This window comes from Crocuta crocuta, unplaced genomic scaffold (genome assembly GCF_008692635.1).
Source record: "Crocuta crocuta isolate KB4526 unplaced genomic scaffold, BGI_CrCroc_1.0 scaffold318, whole genome shotgun sequence".
NCBI lineage: Eukaryota > Metazoa > Chordata > Mammalia > Carnivora > Hyaenidae > Crocuta > Crocuta crocuta.
In genome coordinates, this window is record NW_027531425.1 from 36,840 (window position 1) to 58,752 (window position 21,913).

The 21,913-nt window shown below is 36.0% G+C and overlaps 1 pseudogene across 1 annotated transcript in view; it reads left to right on the top strand.

Moving 5' to 3' along the window:
• The first annotated feature begins 3,918 nt into the window (after window positions 1–3,918).
• LOC144238207 (complement factor H-like) overlaps window positions 3,919–21,913 on the top strand; it is a 40,625-nt pseudogene continuing 22,630 nt past the window's right edge. Inside the window, exons 1-3 of the transcript XR_013337042.1 lie at window positions 3,919–4,113; window positions 4,529–4,705; window positions 20,923–21,105. The product of XR_013337042.1 is annotated as a complement factor H-like (transcript). The remainder of the gene's footprint in view (window positions 4,114–4,528; window positions 4,706–20,922; window positions 21,106–21,913) is intronic.

Sequence of the window (21,913 nt, forward strand, 5' to 3'; positions counted from 1 at the left end):
ACCTAACCAAAGAAGTGAAAAATTTGTATTCTGAAAACTATAGAACACTGATGAGAGAAGTTGAAGACGACACAAAGAAATGGGAAGACATCCCATGTTCATGGACTAGAAGATTAACTGTTGTTAAAATAACTACACAACCTAAAGGAAGCTGCACAATCAATGCAATCCTTATCAAAATACCAACAACAGTTTTTTACAGACCTGAAAAAAACAGCCCCAAAATTTGTCTGGAACCACAAAAGACCCTATGTAGCCAAATCAACCTTGAAAAAGAAAAAGAAAAGCTTGGTGTATCATAATTCTGGACTTCTGATTAATATTACAAAGCTGTAGTGATCAAGACCATATGGTACTGGCACAAAAGTAGACACATAGATGAATGGAACTGAATGGAAAACTCAGGGATAAACCCGCAATTATACAGTCAATTAATCTTCAACAAAGCTGGAATGAATATCCAGTGGGAAAAAGACAGTCTGTTCAAAAACCGAGGTTAGGGAAACTCCACAGCCACATCCAAAAGAATGAAACTGAACCACTTTCTTACACCATATACAAAAATAAATTCATACTGGATTAAAGACCCAAGCATGAGACCTGAAACTATAAAAATTACTGGAAGAGAGTACAGGCAGTAACTTCTCTGACATCAGCCACAGCTTCTAGATAGATCCCCTGTGGCAAGGGAAACAAAGAAAAAAAGAAGAAACTATTGGGACTATATTAAAATAAAGAGCTTCTGTATAGTAAAGGAAACAATCAAGAGAACTACAAGGCAATCTATGAAATGGGAGATGGTATTTACAAATGACATGTTTGGTAAAGGGTAGTATCCAAAATATATAAAGAACTTATAAAATCAACACCCCAAAACCAAATAACCCAATTGAAAAAGGAGTAGAAGACATGAATGGGTATTTCTCCAAAGAAGACATGCTGATGGCAACAGGAACATGAATGATACTCATCATCACTTACCTTTAGGGAAATGCAAATGAAAGCAATAAGATACCACCTCACACCTGTCAGAATGGCTAAAATCAACAACCCAAGAAAAAACAGGTGTTGGTGAAGATGTGGAGAAAGGCGTACCCTCTTGCATTGTTGACAGGAATGCAAACTCATGCAGGTACTCGGGAAAATAGTATGGAGGTTCCTCAACAAGTTAAAAATAGAATTGCCATATGCTCCAACAGTCACACTCCTGGGTATTTACCTAAAGAATACAAAAGCACTAGTTCAAAGGGATATATGCTCCCCTATCTTTATAGCAACACTATTTGCAATAACCAAGATATGGAAGCAGCTTAAGTGTCTATCGATTGACGAATGGATAAAGATAAAAGTGCTGTTATTCAGGCATAAAGAATGAAATATTGCCATTTGCAACAACAGCTTCTCTTTCTCTACCTTTAGTCTCTCCACAGAAGAGGACTCCTCCCCTCCATGCCTATGCTGTTTTACCTCCCCCAGTTCACATACATGCACCTCTGTCCCACCAAGCTGTCTCCCTCCACCTGTGCAGATTTTTCTGTCACTCCACAAATAAATGTCCTTCCTGGGTGTTCCAAGTGTGTTTTTTTTAATGTTTTATTTATTTCTGATAGAGAGAGAAAGAGACAGCATGAGCAGGGGAGGGCCAGAGAGAGAGGGAGATACAGAATCTGAAACAGGCTCCAGGCTCTGGAGCACAGAGCCCGATGCCAGGCTAAAACCCACAAACCGTGAGATCATGACCTGAGCTGAAGTGGGACGCTTAACCAACTGAGCCACCCAAGCGCCCCTCAAGTGTTCTGACCTTAATACAGCTGTGTTTGAGGGACAAGGGAAATCTCGGCCCTCTACTTCTCCAACATCTTAACTCCTAACTGATATCCTTTGAAACACTATAATATGTGGATAACCAGAGTTGTTCTGAAATCACATCACCAGGGTTCAAACCTCTCCTTTTCAATTATCAGCCCAGTTAACTGAGTTCTTTAAGAGTCAGTTCTTGCAAATCCAAAGACTAAAGATTTCCCAAGTAGAATGATTGAATGGCACATGTCTTGATGTCTCATGAGGAAATTCATCCAGTGATAAAGAGAAAATAATTTTCCAATAGTGGGGGGAAAAACCTAGAAAGTTACTTAAAAGGAATAAGACCAAATGAGCATTTTAATCTCAACATTGGAAGCTTCAAAATGTGGTTGAAAAATTTATCAATGAGAGCTATGGACTATGGGCCAAGACTCTATATCTAGAGAAGGTATACACAAATCTTTATTAAAGAAAAACACTAGCATATTAAAAAATTTAAAGTATATAATCAACATAACAAGTCTGCTGAAACTACAGGATACTTTCTCTAATCAAAAAAGAATATTCTTCAGTGTACTTAAGAAAGATGAAGATAATAGTGAATACTTGGTGTGTTGTGCATGTGTGTGTGTGTGTGTGTGTGTTGGAACTTTTGTTCATGTGTTGAACAAGAGTTCTTGTAATAGTATCATTTTATGGACAAAAAAACTAATACTAGGGGCGCCTGGGTGGGTTAGTCGGTTAAGCGTCCGACTTTCGCTTAGGTCATGATCTCGTGGTTCCTGGGTTCGGGCCCCGTGTCGGGCTCTGTGCTGACTGCCAGCTCAGAGCCTGGAGCCTGTTTCAGTCTGTGACTCCCTCTCTCTCTGACCCTCTCCTGCTCATGCTGTCTCTCTCTCTCTCCTAGAAATAAATAAAAAAATTAAAAAAAAAAACAACTAATACTAGTCTGGTATTGAAAATACTGGATTATCTCTAAATCATCCAATGAAAAGGAATTTTTTTCTGGAGAATATTATATATAAATGTGTTATAAACAACAGAAAATTTATACATATGTCAAAAATATTCAATAAAATGAAATTGTACCTCAAATAGTTTTTGACATTTTGGTGTTTAAGAAGAATTGACCTATGGTTGCATTAAGAGTTCACTTTTATTTATTTATATATATATGTAAATATATATATATTATGACATACATGACATTTTTGAATACATCATATATATGGTATATACATACTATAACAAATGTTACTGTACATATTATGTATCTATCAAATATGGTGTGTCATATATATCACATATATACTATGGTATACTATGTATGACATTTTAAAACACCTCATATATATGATATATGACCTATTTTAAAACACTTCATTCTCCAATTGATATTCAAAATAACAATCAAATGTTTACCATAATCTTAACTATTTGGATATTAAGAAATAGTCCTAATTCAATTCTCTGATTAAATAAAGGAGAAAACTTTCCTTGATGATTGGTTTGAGGCATTAATAAGAATTTTATTTTTCTCTATAATATGATGAATGGAAAATTTTGTGTTACTCTATATTTTTACACTATTTGAATAAATAGAAAAATTAATGAATATTAATCTAAGAAAAAATATCCCACAGTATCCCTACATTGAGTTGGTCTAATAAGAAAAGGCAGGGTTCTGATCTCTGATGAGAACAGAAAAGAAAAAAAAACAGGAGGGCAGATGATCTGAGCAATAAAATCAATATTTTCAATGCTTAAAATTGCTTATTTAGTGAACCAAGTTGTTTATTTAATGAACCAGAGCTAGGATATACATAGTCAATGAGAATTCATTAAATAGATCTATAGAGTTTTGTTCCTTCATGCAAGTTTATATATCATAGGACACACAAGATGCGATTTTATCTTCATTAGCCATAATTTCATCACATATCCCAGTCATCTGAAATTTACAACTTTTCGTGTCCAAGAAAACCTGATGCAACCAGTGAAATAATGCTAATAAGAAGATAGAATTCACCAATGAAACAGTTCATTTCCAGTTTGATTTTTTATTAAGATAAAACATTATTTATAGTGCTTTTGTTGTTTTGTTTTCCTTCCAAGGGAATCGTTGTGATTTTCCAAAAATAAAACATGGTAGTCTATACTATGAGTCTGTCTATAGACAAGACTTTCCAGTACAAGTAGGAAAAAAATATTGGTATTCCTGTCATCCCAATTTTGTGACTGTTTCACAAGAGAACTGGGATTATATTCATTGCACACAAGAAGGATGGTCACCAGCAGTACCATGCCGCAGTGAGTAAACCTTTTTATAATTGTATTTCTGTAAATATTTCACATACTGGAGAGGGGAAACACATAAATGAGTACAATTAAGCCAATTTGACAAAAAGAAGGCCAAGGGATGAATGTTCTGACCAAAAATGTCAATTAAGGTTTTCCTTTTATGAGGAGCTCTTCCTAAAATCACATTAGAGATAAAGTTAGAGGCTTTATGAAAATACCTGTATCACTTACATGTATCTTAATTACAAATACTGAAGATAAATAATATTGAATATTGATTTTTTTTCTTTTTCAACATTTGACAGTAGCTTTATTTTTGGATACTTATGCATTATAGTTTAAATGCTGTACATATAATTTTTAGTTTGGTATTTTCACTGAATTTATGGGCTTAAAATTCTTTTATTATTTTTATGATTTTTAGGACAATGTATTTTCAATTACTTGAAAAATGGAAATTATCCAAACCAAGGAAGAAAATACTTACAAGGTGATTCTGTAAGAGTTGACTGCCATTCAGGCCACAGTCTTCAAAATGAGCAGACTGTGATGACATGTACAGAGGATGGCTGGTTCCCTCCTCCCGAGTGCATTAATCTCAGTAAGTAAATGGTCTGAGATCCCAGTATATTTATGGTTTGCTAACCCTCATTTGTATTAACTGTAACAAAATATTTATGTCAACTTTCTTATTTCCACCAATGAATCTACTTAGTTTTATTTTTTCCATGTGTGTATGAGTGAATATACAAACTTCCTGATACATATATAGCAAAATAAATGTCTAATGATAGGCTTTAGTCAAGAAAACAATCATGGAACTACAAAGAAGAAACCTGTAATAATAGGGTGACGCCAGCAGTGGAAGGAGGAAGATGTGGCGGAGTAGGAGGATCCGAGGCTTGCCTCATCCTATGCAGATAACTATCAAACCCCCGAGATTGTCCTGAAGACTAGCAGAACAGATTCCACAATTAAAGGGGCAGAACAGGCCACCACGAAAAGGAAGATGTACAGAAAGATGCAGGTTTTTCTCCCAAACTGAGAAGAAATAGACTGTGGCCACTGAGGTGGGAAGGGAGTAGTGGTCACAGAGAGGGGTGAGAGACAGACTGACAGAGAGAGGAGCACACAGGAAAAATGAATCCCCATAGAAATTATCTTGGAAAGGGAGAGGGGACAAAGTTTGTGAGTTTCTGCAACCAGTGGGGCTTAAAGCCTGAAGTTTGAAAGGTCAGTGTGCTTGGGCCTGGGAGAGTTCAAAGGGCATCAGGGCTGCTCTTGGAGATAAGGCAGGCAAAGAGTCAGTGGACATACAGCATGGAGACAGCAACCTGAGGAACACTTGGAGCACACAGTGGAGAGGTTATTTGCTTATCCTGGTGCACGTTGCAGAAAGGCAGCATTCAGAGACCCCTCTGGGAACAAAGGAACTGGCAGGTGCCATTTCCCTCTCCTGCCCTTCAGGATAAACACAAGGTCAACTGTGGGAACCAGCACAGGGCCCACCTTCGCTATCTGACTTGCGGACACCAAGGCCTGCCTCCCCATGCTCCGGTGGAACCACTCTTTCCAGTCACAGTTTCCTTAGTCCCAGAGCAGGCAACCCCAACCATGAAAGACCAGACCAGATTCCTGCCCAAACTGCACCTCCAACCTTGGGAGTTTGGGGGTTTGTTTTTTTCTTGGGGGAGGGGGCAGGGAGGTGGTGGTGAGGGCTTGATTCCAGCAGCAGTGTTGAGAAGTCTCATTTCACAAGCAGACCAGAGCACACCAAGTTAAAACTCACCACATTCAGGGTAGGAACCAAACACTGCTCACAACAGGCAAAGAGAGCCTCTGCAGATGAGTGACCAGAAAGATAAAGTGGTCAGGACGCAATAGCATTGTGCACATAGCACACATTGGAGACACTCCCTGAAGTGCCAGGCCCTGGGGAAAAGGGGTCACCACACCTTAGGGCATGACAGAAACTGTTTTTCATGAGACCATTACCCTGAAGAACAAGAGAAGTAGCTGACTTTTCTAACACAGAGAGGCAGGCACAGAAACTTAGACAAAATGAAAAAACAGAAGAATTTGTCCCAAATGAAAGAACAGTACAATGCCACATCCATGGATCTAAATGAAACGGATATTAGTAAAATACCTAATAGGGAACTTAATGTAATAATTATAAAGATACTGGGCTTGAGAAAAAAACTCAAGACATGAGTGAAACCCTTTAATACAGAGATAAGGAATAACATAACAGAGATAAAGGGTTCAATAAGCAAAATCAGAAACACACTTGGTGGAATGAACAGCAGGCTGGAAGAAGGAGAGGAACAACATAATGGCGTAGAAGACAAAGCAACGGGAAGTTATCAAGCTGAACAAAAGAGAGAAAAAAGCATTATGCAAAATGAGAATAGATTTGGTGAACTCATTATTCCATCAAACATGACAACATCTTTTAGAGGAGTCCTAGAAGAAGAAAGAAAAAAAAGGACATGAAATTTATTTGAAGAATTAACAGCAGAAAACTTCCCTAAATCTGGGGGGAAGAAACAGATATCCATATCCAGGAGACACAGAGAACCCCCAGGAAAATCAACAAAAGCAAACTCACAGAAACAGGTAAATCGTAATTCAATTGGCAAAACATAGGAGTATAGAAAAAAATGTTAAGCACCAAGCCAAAACAAAACAAAACAATCACATAAGGGAAAACCCATAAGGGTACTAGGGCATTTTTCAGCAGAAGCTGTATTAATAAAGAGGACAATCCAACATAAAGATGTAACAATTGTAAATGTTTATACACCCAACATGTAAGCTCCCCTATACACAAAAGTTAATAACAAATAGAAAAAAACTAAACATTCATAATAAGTGATAGTAGGAGATTTTCATACCCCACTTACATCAATGAACAAGATCATTTAAATAGATAATCAACAAGGACACAATGGCTTTGAATGACACACTGGAACAGATGGATTTAGCAGATATTGTGAGAGCATTGCGTCCTAAAACAGCAGAATACACATGCTTTTCGAATGCATGTGGAACATTCTTCACAACAGAACACATATTAGGCCATAAAACAAGCCCCAACAAATTCAAAAAGGTCAAAGTCATACCATGCATCTTTTCTGAGCACATTACTATGAAACTAGAAGTCAGCCACAAGAAAAAAAATCTGAAAAGACTATAAATTCATGAAAGTAAAGTAACACGCTAATTAACAATGAATGGGTCATCCAGGAAATAAAAGAAAATACAAAAAAAACTATATGGAAACTAGTGAAAATGAAAACACCGCAGTTCAAAACTTTGAGATGCAGCCACTCTAGTTCTAAGAGGGAAGTTCATAGGAATACAGGTCTACTTCAAGAAGGATACACACAAAAAGCATCAAATACACAACCTCACCCAATGCCTGAAGAAGCCAGAAAAACAGCCACAAACAAAACCTTAAAAAACAGAAGGAAGGAAATAATAAGGATTAGAGCAGAAATGAATGGGGGTGCCTGGGTGGCTCAGTCGGTTAAGCGTCCGACTGCAGATCAGGTCATGATCTCACAGTTTGTGAGTTCAAGCCCCATGTTGGGCTCTGTGCTGACAGCTCAGAGCCTGGAGCCTGCTTTGGATTCTGTGTCTCCCTCTCTCTCTGACCCTCCCCCACTCGTTCTCTGTGTCGCTCTCAAAAATGAATAAATGTTAAAAATATTTTTTTAAAAAAGAAAGAAATGACATAGACACTAGAAAAACAATAGAACAAACATATCAAAGAAACCAGGAACTAGTTCTTTTAAAAAAATCAACAAGTGATGAACTGCTAGCCATACTATCAAGAAGAAAAGAGAAAGGACCGAAATAAATAAAATCACAAAAAAAGAGGAGAAATAACAACCAGCAACACAGAAATACAAACAATTATATGAGAGTATTGTGGAAAACTATATGCCAAAAAAGTGGGTAATCTGGAAGAAATGGATAAATTCCTAGAAACATAAAGCTACCAAAACTGAAACAGGAACAAATTAAACAATGAACAGACCATGAACAGAAGAAAAACTCAGTAATCAAACACCTTCCAACAAACAAAAGTCCAATAGCATATGACTTCACAAGTGCATTCTACCAAATATTTAAAGAAGACTTAATACCTATTCTTCTCAAACTATTCCAAAAAAATAGAAAAAGAAGGAAAACTCCCAAATTCATTCTATGAGGCAGCACTACTCTGACACCAAAACCACGTAAAGACACTACAAGAAAAGAGAACTATAAGTAAATATTTCTGACGAATCTAGAGGCAAAAATCCATAACAAATCCTAGCAAACCAAATTCAACAAAACATTTAAAAAATTATTTACCACACCAAGTCCTGTCTGTTCATGTCTTCTGCATGGTGATTTATTCCAGGGTTCCAAGGATGGTTCAGTATTAACAAACCAATCAATGTGCTATGTCACATTAATCAAACCACATCAATAAAAGAAAGGATAAGAACCATATGATCATTTCAACAGATGCCAAAAAAGCATTTGACAAAATATAACATCCATTCATGATAAAAGCTCTCAACAAAGTAAGTTTTGAGGGAACATAGCTCAACATTTAAAAAGGCCATACTTGAAAAAACACACAACTAACATCATCCTTAAAATGGAAAACCTGAGAGCTTTTCCCCTAAGGTTAAAAACAAGACAAAGATGTCTACTCTCACTTTTATTCAATATAGCTGGGAGTCTGAGCCACCACAGTCAGACACCAAAAAAGAAAATAAAGGCATCCAGGTCAGTAAGGAAGAGGTAAGCCTTTAACCCTTTAGATATGACATGATATTCTATATAGAAAACCCAAAAGGTTCCCACCGAAACCTGCTAGAACTGAAACGAATTCAGAAAAGCTGTAGGATACAAAATCAATGTACAGAAATTTGTTGCCTTTCTATACAATAATGACGCAGCAGAAAGAGAAATTAAGAAAACAACCCATTTACAATTGCACTAAAAACAATAAAACACCTAAGAATAAACCTAATCAAAGAGATGAAAGATCTGTACTCTGAAACGATAAAACCCTGAAGAAAGACATGGAACATGACACAAAGAAATGGAAAGACATCCCATGTTCATGGACTGGAAGAGCAAATATTGTTAAACTGTCCACACAACCCAAAGCAATCTACACTTTCAATGCAATTCCTATCAAAATACCAAGATTCTTATAAACCTAGAACAAACCTAAAGTGTGATGGAACTACAAAAGAACCTGAATAGTCAAATCAATCTTGAAAAAGAAAAGCAAAGCTGGAGGCATCACAATTCCAGACTTCAAGTTATATTACAAAGCTATAGTGGTCAAGACAGTATGGTACTGGCATAAAAATAGACACATGAATAAATGGAACTGAATAGAAAACCCAGAAATAAGCCCATAATTATACAGTGAACTAATCTTCGACAAAGCAGGAACAAATATCCAGTGGGAAAAAAAGACAATGCGTTCAACAAATGGTGCTGGAAAAACTGCACAACAACATGCAAAAGAATGAAACTGAACCACTTTCTTACACCATACACAAAAATAAATTCAAAGGGGATTGAAGACCTAAATGTGAGACCTGAAACTATAAAAATCCAGGAAGAGGGAGAGCAGAGGCAGTAACTTCTCTGACATCAGCCACAATCTTTCTGGATAGATCCCCTGAGGCAAGGGAAACAAAAGCAAAAATAAATAAATAAATAATAAAAATAAAATAATTATTAGAACTACATTAAAATGAAAGACTTCTGCACAGCAAAGGAAACAATCAAGAAAACTGAAGGCAACCTGTGGAATGGGAAATGTTATTTACAAATGGCATGTTTGGTAAAGGGTAACATCCAATATATATAAAGAACTTATAAAACTCAACAATCCAACTAAAAAAATGGGTGGTAGACATGAGCAGACATTTCTCCAAAGAAGACATACAGAGGACAACAGACACATGAAGAAATACTCATCATCACTTATCACCAGGAAAATGCAGTCAAAACAACACTAAGATCTCACCTCATGCCTGACACAATGGCTAAAACCAACAACATAAGAAACAACAGGCGTCAGTGAGGATGTGGAGAAAGGGATACGCTCTTGCACTGTTGGGAATGCAAACTCATGTAGCCTCTCTAAAAAACGGTATGGAAATTCCTCAAAAAGATAAAAATGGAATTGCCATATGATCAAGCAATCACACTCCTGGGTATTTACCCAAAGAATACAAAAGCACTAATTCAAAGGGATACATGCACCCCTATGTTTATAGCAGTTTTATTTTCAATGACCAAGATTTGGAAGTAGCCTATGTATCTATTGATTGATGAATGAATAATGAAGGGGTGGTATGTATATATAAATGGACTATTATTCAGCCAGGAAAAGAATGAAACCTTGCCATTTGCAACATGTATGAAGCTAGACAGTATAATGCCAGGTGAAATGGGTGAGTCAGTGAAAGGCAAATACTGTATTATTTCAGTCATATTTGGAATTTAAGACACAAAACAAATGACAAATTCGGAAAAATTTGAGAGAGTGAAACAAACCAAAACCAAAAACAAACAAAAAACCCCACAAAAGACTCTTAACTGTGGAGAACAATGTGATAGTTACCAGAAAGGAGAAAGGTGGGATAGGGGACAGGTGAAATAGTGATGTCATGATGAGCACTGGGGGATGTATGAATTGTTGAATCACTATATGATACACCTGAAAATAATATAATACTGTGTATCAATGAAAATAAAAACTCAAATACATACATATATAAAGTCAATCTCAGAAAAAAGTAGTGACACCAGCTAGATGTCAGAACACAAGTTTCAGTTCTCCCTGGCCAAGATCACCAATTTTGACAAGCATCCACAGAAAGAGCATTTTTGTGGGAGTCTGGGAATCTAGCAGAAGTTAGATGACACCATGACAGCAAAAGATCCAAGAGAGGGTGCCCTGAAGAGGATGAATGGAACATTCTTTACTTATCTGAGTCACTCCTCCCTGAAAGTGTCACAGTTCAGTGCCAAGAGAGACTCACTCAGCCTGCAATTTTTCCATTGGGGGAAAGAGTGTGTGAGTGATCATCTGACTTCTTCAGCTATATGGGTCACTGACCAAATGGCCCATTTCTTTCTAACTACATCCAGAATACTGAGGTGATCTTCATGAGTGAGGGAAATGAGGAAAGCTTAGACTACAACAGTCAGGGCTCAAAATTCCTCAAGGGACAAAGATCCTACTAACCACTTTGCAGACTACATTGGGTAGCCTACCCACTAGCCACTGGGGACGACTTGCCTGCAGATCTTGCTCACCTAATGGTACCCCCAACCTTCTGCATACCTACGATCCATTGGCCAGCTCCTTGTATATGCCCCAAAGGGAGTGAATGCAGGAGTTTTCATTGGCTAGTGAACATACATAGAAATCCAAACTGCGGGCGCTTAGGTGGCTCAGTCGGTTAAGCGTCTGACTTTGGCTCAGGTCATGATCTCACGGTTAGGGGGTTCGAGCCCCACATCGGGCTCTGTGCTGACGGCTAGCTCAGAGCCTGGAGCCTGTTTCAGATTCTGTGTCTCTCTCTCTGTCTGACCCTCCCCTGCTCATGCTTGCTGTCTCTCTCGGAAATAAATAAAACATAAAGAAAGAAAGGAAGGAAGAAAGGAAGAAAGAAAGAAATCCAAACTGACTCCACAGAGAGAGTAAAAAAGAATGTATTTGAGCATTTAGCATTACTTCCAGGAAATCAAACAGAAAGCTCTGAGGACCCTGAAAGCTTTGCAGGATTGAAAAAAGGCATACCACCCAAAAATTCCTTCTTACATGGTAGTAAGACATAGGGAACCGATGAATCTGTTAAAAAAAAAAAAAAAGGTTTTTAAAAAGCTTCAGAGTCCCTAACAAGTATGACAGAAAGTATTTCTCTCCCAAAGTCAGTCAGGAAAGACCAGAGGAAGTGAGATCCTCTTCAAATGCAACGACAACAATTCAAGACTAAGAAACATGAAAAATCAAGGAAACATGACACCACCAAAGGAACACAACACTTTTCCAGTAACTTACCCTAAATAATGAAGATTTATGATTTTCCTGATCAAGAATTCAAAACAGTTCAATGAGCTATAAGAAAACACAGAAAGAAAACCCAAAGAAATCAGAAAAACAATGAGATAGAAATTATAAAAAGAACCACCCAGAAATTCTGGAACTGAAAAATATAATGATTGAAATGAAAAGTACAACAAAGAGCATCAATAGCAGATCTTATCAAGCAGAAGAAAGAATCTATGAAGTAAAATAGAGATCATTTGAAGTCTTCTAGTCAGAGAACAAAGGAGAGAGAATTACAGAGTAGAGAGTCTATATGAATTATGGGAGGCTGTCAGAGAAGATATTGTAGGCATTATGTGAGTCTCAAAAGGGGAAGAGATGGAGAAAGGGACAGGAAGTTTACTTAAGGAAATAATGGCTGTGAATGTATCAATCTGGGAAGAGATATGAACTATCAAAATCAAGAAGCTGATTAATTCCCCCAAACAGATTCAACCCAAAGAAATAATCTCTAATACACATTACAATAAAACTGGCTAACCCCTCCCCCAAAAAACCTAATTTTGAAAGCAGCAAGAGAGAAAAAAATGTGTCGCACACAAAGGCAGTTCTATAAGAGGTGTTTATAGTGATAAATGCCTATAGTAAGGAAAAGAAATGATCTCAAACATACAACCTAACTATACATCCAAAAACTAAAAAGATGGGGGAATCTGGGTGGTTCAGTTGGGTGAGCACCCAACTCCTAATTTTGGGTCAGATCATGAACCCAGGGTCACAGACTCAAGCCCCGCATTGGGCTCAGCCCTTGAGTGTGGAGCCTGCTTAAGATTCTCTCTCTCTCCTTCTGCCCCTCCCTGACTCGTGCTCTGTCTGTCTCTCTCTCTCAAATAAATAAAATAAAAAAGTATATTAAAAAAACAGTAAAAAGTAGAACAACTAAGCCTATAATTAACAAGCTTGGAAATAACAGAAATTAGAGCAAAAATATGTGAAATAGAGACCAAGATGATCAACAACATTAATACTTTTTTTTTCAAAACAGAAACAAACTTGACAAACCTAACTTGATTAAAATAAAAGATCAAATAAATAACATGAGAAATGAAATGGGAAGCATTCAAGTGATGCCAGAGAAATCCAGATGTTCATAAGAGACAACCATTAACAGTTATACACCAACAAATTGGATAACATAAAGAAATTGATAAATTCCTGGAAATAGAAAACTTACAAAGACAAAATCATTAAGAATAGAAAATCTGAACAAACCAATAACAAGGAACAAGACTGAATCAGTAACTTAAAATATCTCTGCAAAGAAAAGTCTGGGAACAGAAGTTTTCATTGGTAATTTAAAGAAGAATTAATACCAATTCTTCTCAAACCATTCCAAAAACTTGAAAGGGGGTAGGAGGTACTTCCAAAACCACTTTACAAGATCAGCATTACTTTATACCACAGCCAGACAAGGACACTACAAAAAAAATATATTGTAGGCCAACATTACTGATAAACATAAATGTTGAAATGCTCAACAAAATGTTAGCAAAGTGAATTCAACAGCACATTAAAAGATTCATACACCATGATGAAGCTGGGTTTATCGATGGGACTGAAGGATGGTTCATCAGATGCAAATCAGTAATGTGATACACTACATTAACAAGAAGAAGGGTAAAAGTCATATAATCAGATAGTTATTAAAAAAAGCATTTGACACAATTCAGCATCCACTTATGATGAAAACTCTCAACAACTAGGTATTGAAGAAATATACATCAACATAATAAAGACCATAAATAAGGAGCCCATAACTAACATCATATTTGATATTCAAAAGCTGAAAGCTTTTCCTCAAGATCAGGAAAAAGACAAAGATACACAATTTCACCACTTTGGACAGAAGGAAATAAAGGGTACTCAAAAAATAAAGAAGTAAAATTTTCTGTTTCCAGATATCATATTACAGAGAGGAAAACCTGAAGACTCCACCAAAAAAAAAAGTGTTAGACTTCAAAAATGAATTCAGTAAAGTGGCAGGATACAAAACTAATATATGAAGACCTGTTGTAGTTTTGTACCCTAATAATGAATTATCACAAAGAGAAATTTTAAAAACAATCCCAGCTACAATAGCATGAAAAACAATCAAATACCTAAGAATAGATTCATCCGAGGCAAAACATTTGTATCCTGAAAACAGTTAGACAGTTGTGAAATAAACTGAAGAAGCTATAAATAAATTGCAAGAGTGTCCATGTTCATAGAATGGAAGAATGAATGTTGTTAAACTGTCCCTACGTCCCAAAGCAATCAATTGATACACTACAATTCCTATCAATATCCCACTGACATTTTTCATAGAAATAGAATAAACAATCCTAAAATTTGTTTGGAACCTACTAGACTCCCAAATAGCCAAAGTGTCTTGAGAAAGAAGAGCAAAGTTGAGGGCATCATGCTCCCTAATTTCAAACTATATTATAAAGTGATCAAAATGAAAACACTATTCTATTGGCAGATCAATGGAACAGAGTCAGGAGCTAGAAATAAACTCACACGTATATAGTCCATTAAAATTTAACAAGGGAGCCAAGAAAACACAATGACAAAAGTAATGTCTTCAGTAAATGGTGTTGGGAAAGCTGGATATCCAGAAGCCAAACAATGAAACCACTGTATTAAACCACTGATGAACATTAACTCTTACACAAATTAAAGACTTAAATAAGTTATATCAAATTCATGAAAAGCTTCTACTCAGCAAATCAACAAAATTAAAAGGCACCCTTTAGAATGAGAGATAATATTTGCAAGCCATAGATCTGTTAAGGGAGATATATATTTTTATATATATATTTTACATAGATTATACGTATATATTGTACAACTTCTACAACTTAATAGTAAAATATCCAATCCAATTAAAAATGGACAAAAACCGCAATAGACATTATTCTGAAGAATACATACATTTGGCCAATTGATACTCAAAATCACTAATCATCAGGGATATGCAATTCAAACCCACAATGAAATATCACCTTCTACCTGGTAAGACATCTGTTATCAAAAAGACAAGACATACCAAGTGTTGGTGAGAATGTGGAATAAAGGGAACACTTGTATACTTTGGATAATAATGTAATCTGTTATAGGCATATGGAAAACAGTATGCAAGTTCCTCAAAAAGTTAATAGAACTACCATATGATCCAGCCATTCCATTTCTGGGTATATATCTGAACGAAATGAAATCAGCATCTTGAAGAAATATTGCACCCTCAATTTCATTATAGCTTTATTCACAATAACCAACATATAGAAACAACCTAAGTGTCCACTGATGGATGAATGGATAAGGAAGATATGATATATATATATATACACACATTGTATATATATACAATGGAATATTATTCAACTATGAGGAAAAAGAAAATCTTGCTATTCACAACATGGTTGAACCTAGAGGACAATATGTTAAGTATAATAAGCCAAAGATTGAAAATACTTTTGATAAAACTAATATATGAAATCAGAAAAGAAAAAACCTCAAATTCATAGAAGCAGAGAGTAGAATGGTAGTTACAGTGGTGGGTGTGGATGGGGGAAATGAGGAGATGCTCTTCCAAGGGTGTAAGCCTTCATAAGATGAAAAAATTCCGAGGACCTCGTGTATAGCATGATGACTATAGTTAGTAATAATGTATTGTATAGTTGAAATTTGCTGAGAGTAGACCTTAAGCATTCCAGCTTCAAAAAAAAAAGGAAAGTAATTATATGAGGTGAATAATGTGTTAACCCTTTTTTGAAATTATTTCCAAATATATCTGTGTATCATGTCATCTCATTTTACACTTTATATATATATAATTTTGTCAACTATACTCCAATAATGTAAGGAGGTAAACATGTAATAGACATACAAAAGATAAAGAGGTAAGGATCAAACTAAATTATAAATCATAATCAAATAACAAAGGAAGTCATTAAAAGAGGAAGAGATTGAAAAAACAATTACAAAATAGAAGACACTTAGCCACATGTCAATAATAAGTGTTCACCTATCAATAATTTCTTTAAATATAAATTGTTTAAATTTACCTGTTAAAAGGAATAAAGTACCTGAAAAACTTAAAGTAATGAAGAACTCACTTTTGCTTTAAAGATGTAATAGGCTTTATTTTTGTATATGGTGTAAGAAAGTGGTCCTGTTTGGTTATTCTGCATGTTTTTGTCCAGTTCTCCCAGCACCATTTGCTAAAGAAACTGTTTTTTTTTTTTTTCTCAAATGGATATTCCTTCCTGCTTTGTCAAGATTAGTTGGCCATACATTTGTGAGTCCATTGCTGGGTTCTGTATTCTATTCTATTGATCTAAGTATCTCTTTTTGTGCCAGTACCCTACAGTCTTGATGATTATAGTTTTGTAGTAGAGGCTGCAGTCCAGGATTGTGATGCCTCCTGCTTTGTTTTCTTTTTTAACATTACTTTGGCTAATTGGAGTCTTTTGTGAATCCACACAAATTTTAGGATAGTTTGTTCTAGCTCTGAGGAGAATGCCAGGGCAATTTTGATTGGAATTGCATGAATGTGCAGATTGCTTTGGGTAGTATTGACGTTTTAACATTATTTGTTCTTCCAATGCATTAGCATGGAATATTTTTCCATTTCTTTGTGTCTTCTCCACATTTCTTTCTTTCATGAGTTTTCTATAGTTTTTAGCATACACATCTTTTACTTTTTGGTTAGGTTTTACCTAGGTATCTTATGGTTCTTGTTACAATTGTAAATGGAATCAATTTCTTGATTTTTCTTTCTGTTGGTTCATTATTGGTGTATAGAAATGCAGCTGATTTCTATACATTGATTTTGTATCCTGTGACTCTGCTGAATTCACGTGTCAGTTCTAGCAGCTTTTTTGATGGAATCTTTCCATGTAGAGTATCATATCATCTGAAAAAAGTGAAAGTTTGACTTCTTCTTTGCCAATTTGGATGCTTTTCATTTCATATTGTTACCTGATTGCTGAGTCTAGGAGTTTCAACACTATGTTAAATAATAGTGGTGAGAGTGGACATCACTGCCATGTTCCTCATTCCACAAAAATAAACTCAAAGTGGGTGAAAGGCCTAAATGTGAGACAGGAATCCATCAAAACCCAAGAGGAAAAAACAGGCAACAACCTCTTTGACCTCAGCCACAGCAATTTCTTACTCAAATGTCTCCGAAGGCAAGGTAAATAAAAGCAAAAATGAAGTAGTAGGACTCCATGAAGATAAAAGCTTTTGCATTGCAAAGGAAACAATCCACAAAACTAAAAGGCAACCTTCAGAGTGGGAGAAGATATTTGCAAATGACATATTGGATAAGTATCCAAAGGATTAGTATCCAAAATCTATAAAGAACTTTAAAAACTCAACACCTGAAAAACAAATAATCCAGTGAAGAAATGGGCAAAAGACATGAATAGACACTTTTCTGAAGAAGACATCCAGATGGCCACCAGACATATGAAAAGATGCTCAACATCACTCATCAGCAGGGAAATACAAATCAAAACCACACTGAGATACCACCACACACCGGTCAGAGTGGCTAAAATTAACTTCTCAAGAAACAACAGATGTTGGCGAGGATGTGGAGAAAACGGGAACCTTTCTGTACTGTTATTGGGAATGCAAGCTGGTTCATCTGCTCTGCGAAACAGTGTGGAGGTTTTTCAAAAAATTAGAAATAGAACTACCCTTCGACCCAGTAATAGCATACCAGAAATTTATCCAAAGGATACAGGAATGCTGATTCAAAGGGGCACAAGTTCCCCCACTGTTTATAGCAGCACTTTCAACAATAGCCGAATTCTGGGAAGAGCCTAAATGTCCACAGCTGATGAATGGATAAGGATAGTGGTTTATATATACAATGGAATACTACTTGGCAATGAGAAAGAATGAAATTAATGCATTTGCAACACTTTGGATAGAACCAGAGGGTATTATGCTAAGTGAAATAAGTCAGTCAAAGAGGAGATATCATATGTTCTCACTCATATGTGGAACTTGAGAAACTTACCAGAAGACCATGGGGGAAGGGAAGGAGAAAAAATAGTTTCAAACAGAGACGGAGGCAAACCTGTAAGAGACTCTTAAACACAGAGAACAAACTGAAGGTTAATGGGAGATAGGGAGGGAGGGGGGAATGGGTGATGGGCATCGAGGAGGGCACTTCTTGGAACGAGCACTGGGTGTTTTAAATAAGCAATGAATCATGGGAATCTACCCCCAAAACCAAGAGCACACTGTATACACTATATGTTAGTAACTATGACAATAAATTATATTTAAAAAATAAATAAATAAATAAATAAAGACACAATTGGCTACAAGTGAAGGAATGGAAAAAGATTTTCTTGCAAATGGCAATGAAAGAATGATAGAGTGGCTATACTTCTATCAAAAAAATTTGACTTTCTGTCAAAACTATTTCTACTGGCAAAGAAGATCATTATATAATGATAAAGAATCCATTCAGCACAAAGATGGTAACAATTTTCAACATATGTGGAACCAACATTGGAATTCCTAAATATATAAAGCAAATATTGACAGATCTGAAGTAGAGAAACTGACAGCAATACAATAGTGTTCAGAGACTTCAGTACTTCACTTTGAATCATAAATAGAATATATACACAGAAATCCAAGAAAGAAGCTATAGATTTGAACAATAATGTAAACATTTTATAGACCTAATAGATATACATGGAATTTTCCACCCAGCAGTGGAAGAGTGCATTCTACTGTGCGTGAAATATTCTATGCAGTATCTTTTTCAATCACAATGGGATAAGTCTAGAAAACAGTAACAGCAAAAGAATGGGAAAATTCACAAATATGTGGAAAGAAAACACACTTTCAAGTAACAATTGGGTCAAAGAGGAAAATGCAAGACAATTTTTAAAAATATCTTGAGACAAATGAAAACAAAAACAATGTAACAAATTTCAGAGATCCTGCAAGAGTAGTACAAAGAGGGAGGATTTTAGTGATAAATGCCTACATTAAAATAGAAGACTAAGGTACCTGTGTGGCTCAGCCAGTTAGTGTCCACCTCTTGATTTCGGCTCAGGTCATGATCTCACAGTTGAGTTCGTGAGATTGTGCCTCACAGTTAGGGCTGCCAGTTCAGAACCCGCTTGGGATTCTCTCTCCTTCTTTCTCTGCCTCTCCCCCGCTTGTGTGTATATGTGTGTGTGTGTGTGTGTGTGTGTGTGTGTGCGCGTGCACGTGCAAGTGCTCTCTGTGTCTCTGTCTCAAAATAAATAAACATAAAAAATTTATCTTAAAGTAGTAGATTGTATATTAATAATCTAACTTTATACCTTGAGGAACTAGCAAAAGAATAAACTACGCCCAAAGTTAGAAAGAAGGAAATAATAAAGACTAGAGCAGAAGTAAATCAAATAGAGAATAAGAAAACACCCTATTCCATCTCACTGACACTATTCTGTTTTTTCAAATTTATATGTATGTTGGGTTTTGTTTGCTTTTCATTTTCTGATGATCGATATTCATTCTTTATTCTTTTCTATTGTATGCATATAATAGTAAAATTTCCCTCTAAGACTACTTTATTATCACCTCACAAAATTTTATTTAAAATGTTTTTCTTATCATTCAATCCAAAAGATTTAATGTCTTTTAAAAAATTATATACTTTAGTCCTTATCCTGCGTATTTAGTATTCCAAGTACCCCATTTCCAGTGTACTAGGAAAAGTGTACAAGTGAAGGGATAAAATTACCAATGACCAATTATGAAAAAATATATAGCTCATATTTTCTCTTCATTTCTTCATCTGTGGGTTATTTAATAAATAAAGCTGTACTTTGTGAAGACCTTGTAAATGACAGAAGTCTTCTTTTATGGTTTCAAGTCAAGCTACACATAATTTGAGGAATCATCATTTTGGTCTTAGAACACAAATGAATGTGTTGATCTGTGTCATACTCATTGAACTCCATGTATCCATATGGTTTTAAGCACCCAAATATGGTGACAAGCATTTCAGATTCTCACAGTGGTGGTAGCTATGGTGGCAGATTCTCTGAGATTGTCACCTGAACTGAGATACCCCAATTAGTTAACTGAGTGCTGCGGGTTTTTTTTAAATGTTTTTTTTTTCTAGGAGAGAGAGAGAGAGAGACAGCGTATGTGCGTGTGTGTGTGGGGGGGGTAGTCAGAGAGAGAGAGAGACACGGAATCCGAAGCAGGCTCCAGGCTCTGAGCTGACCGTCAGCACAGAGCCCAACGCAGGGCTCGAACCCACAAACCATGAGATCATGACCTGAGCCAAAGCTGGAGGCTCAACTGACTGAGCCACCCAGGCGCCCCTGGGGTTATTTTTTAAAAGTGCCTGGGAAGGACCCATTGCCAGTGCAACTCTGAAATGCTGTAGGACTCCAGATCCATTAGACCAACAAATTCCTAAATATTTCCTAGAAGGGATTCTGGGTATCCTAAACCTTGCTCCATTCCAAACAAAATTTAATGAACTATTTTGATTTAGTTTCTTTGTAGCTTATTTTTCCATCCCAAGAATTTGGATGATTCAGATTTTTCCAGATTTTCATTTATAAATGACTCCTTATTTTTGATAGTGTTATTTGCATCTTTATAAAAATATTTATTTATATGCTTATGTTTTCCTTATACTTTTTGTCTTTCAGAAGCATGTTCAAAATCAGAGATAACAATTGAAAATGGATTTTTTTCTGAATATGAACATACATATTCCTTAAACACGGAAACACAGTATCAGTGTAAATCAGGATATGTAACACCAGATGGTAAACCTTCAGGAACGATTACATGTCTGGAAAGTGGATGGTCACCTCGACCTACATGTATTAGTGAGTAATTAATTATGTCCATAATCATTATCCTGATGACTGTTGAACAAAAGTTTACTCTAAGTTAATTCTTTCTGGGGGGAGGGGCTGATGTGCTTCCCATTTGAACGGATAAATGAAAAGATGTAATTTTTTGCCTCTTAAGAGCAATCACTTATAGAGTTAACACCAGCACATCTTTCAGTTTACATATTTTCCACTTTAAAACATCCTGTGATTTAGAAACTGGTTAGGGAGCCTGATGTGTAGTCTCCTGGAAACTCATTTATTTGTGGCTGACACCTTTATGCCTTTATGCCTATTGTTCCTGGTTTTAGGTGATCAGACTTTGAAGTCAGAATCTTTGTTGCTAGACATACAAGTTATATTTGTAAGTGAAGATCTGAGTCCATAGTGGAGAATTTTAATTTAACCTGTAGAATTTGTGTTTGACAATCCAGGGTAAGTGCACTTTTAAAACATCCCCCTTAGAAAATCTTCCTAAACATCTAGTCAGTAAAGACAGAAATGTGTCTAGATAGCGCCAAATACAGCGGTGTGGAAAGATTTCCCTGTCCCTAGATGTTTATGAAGATTTTCTATGAACAATTTCCTCAGTTTATCTTATACTCCAAAGCTATGCAGTGATATTTTTGAACTGATGAGCATATTCACTTTAAATGAAGTAGATATTTTAATACCCATTTCTACTGTTTCCATTTCCTTTTTTCTTCAATTTCCTTGGTTACTATGAGCACTAGCCAGAGAAAAAATGATAAAAGTCGATCCCATCTCAAACTCATTTTATATTAAAATGTAATTAGCTATC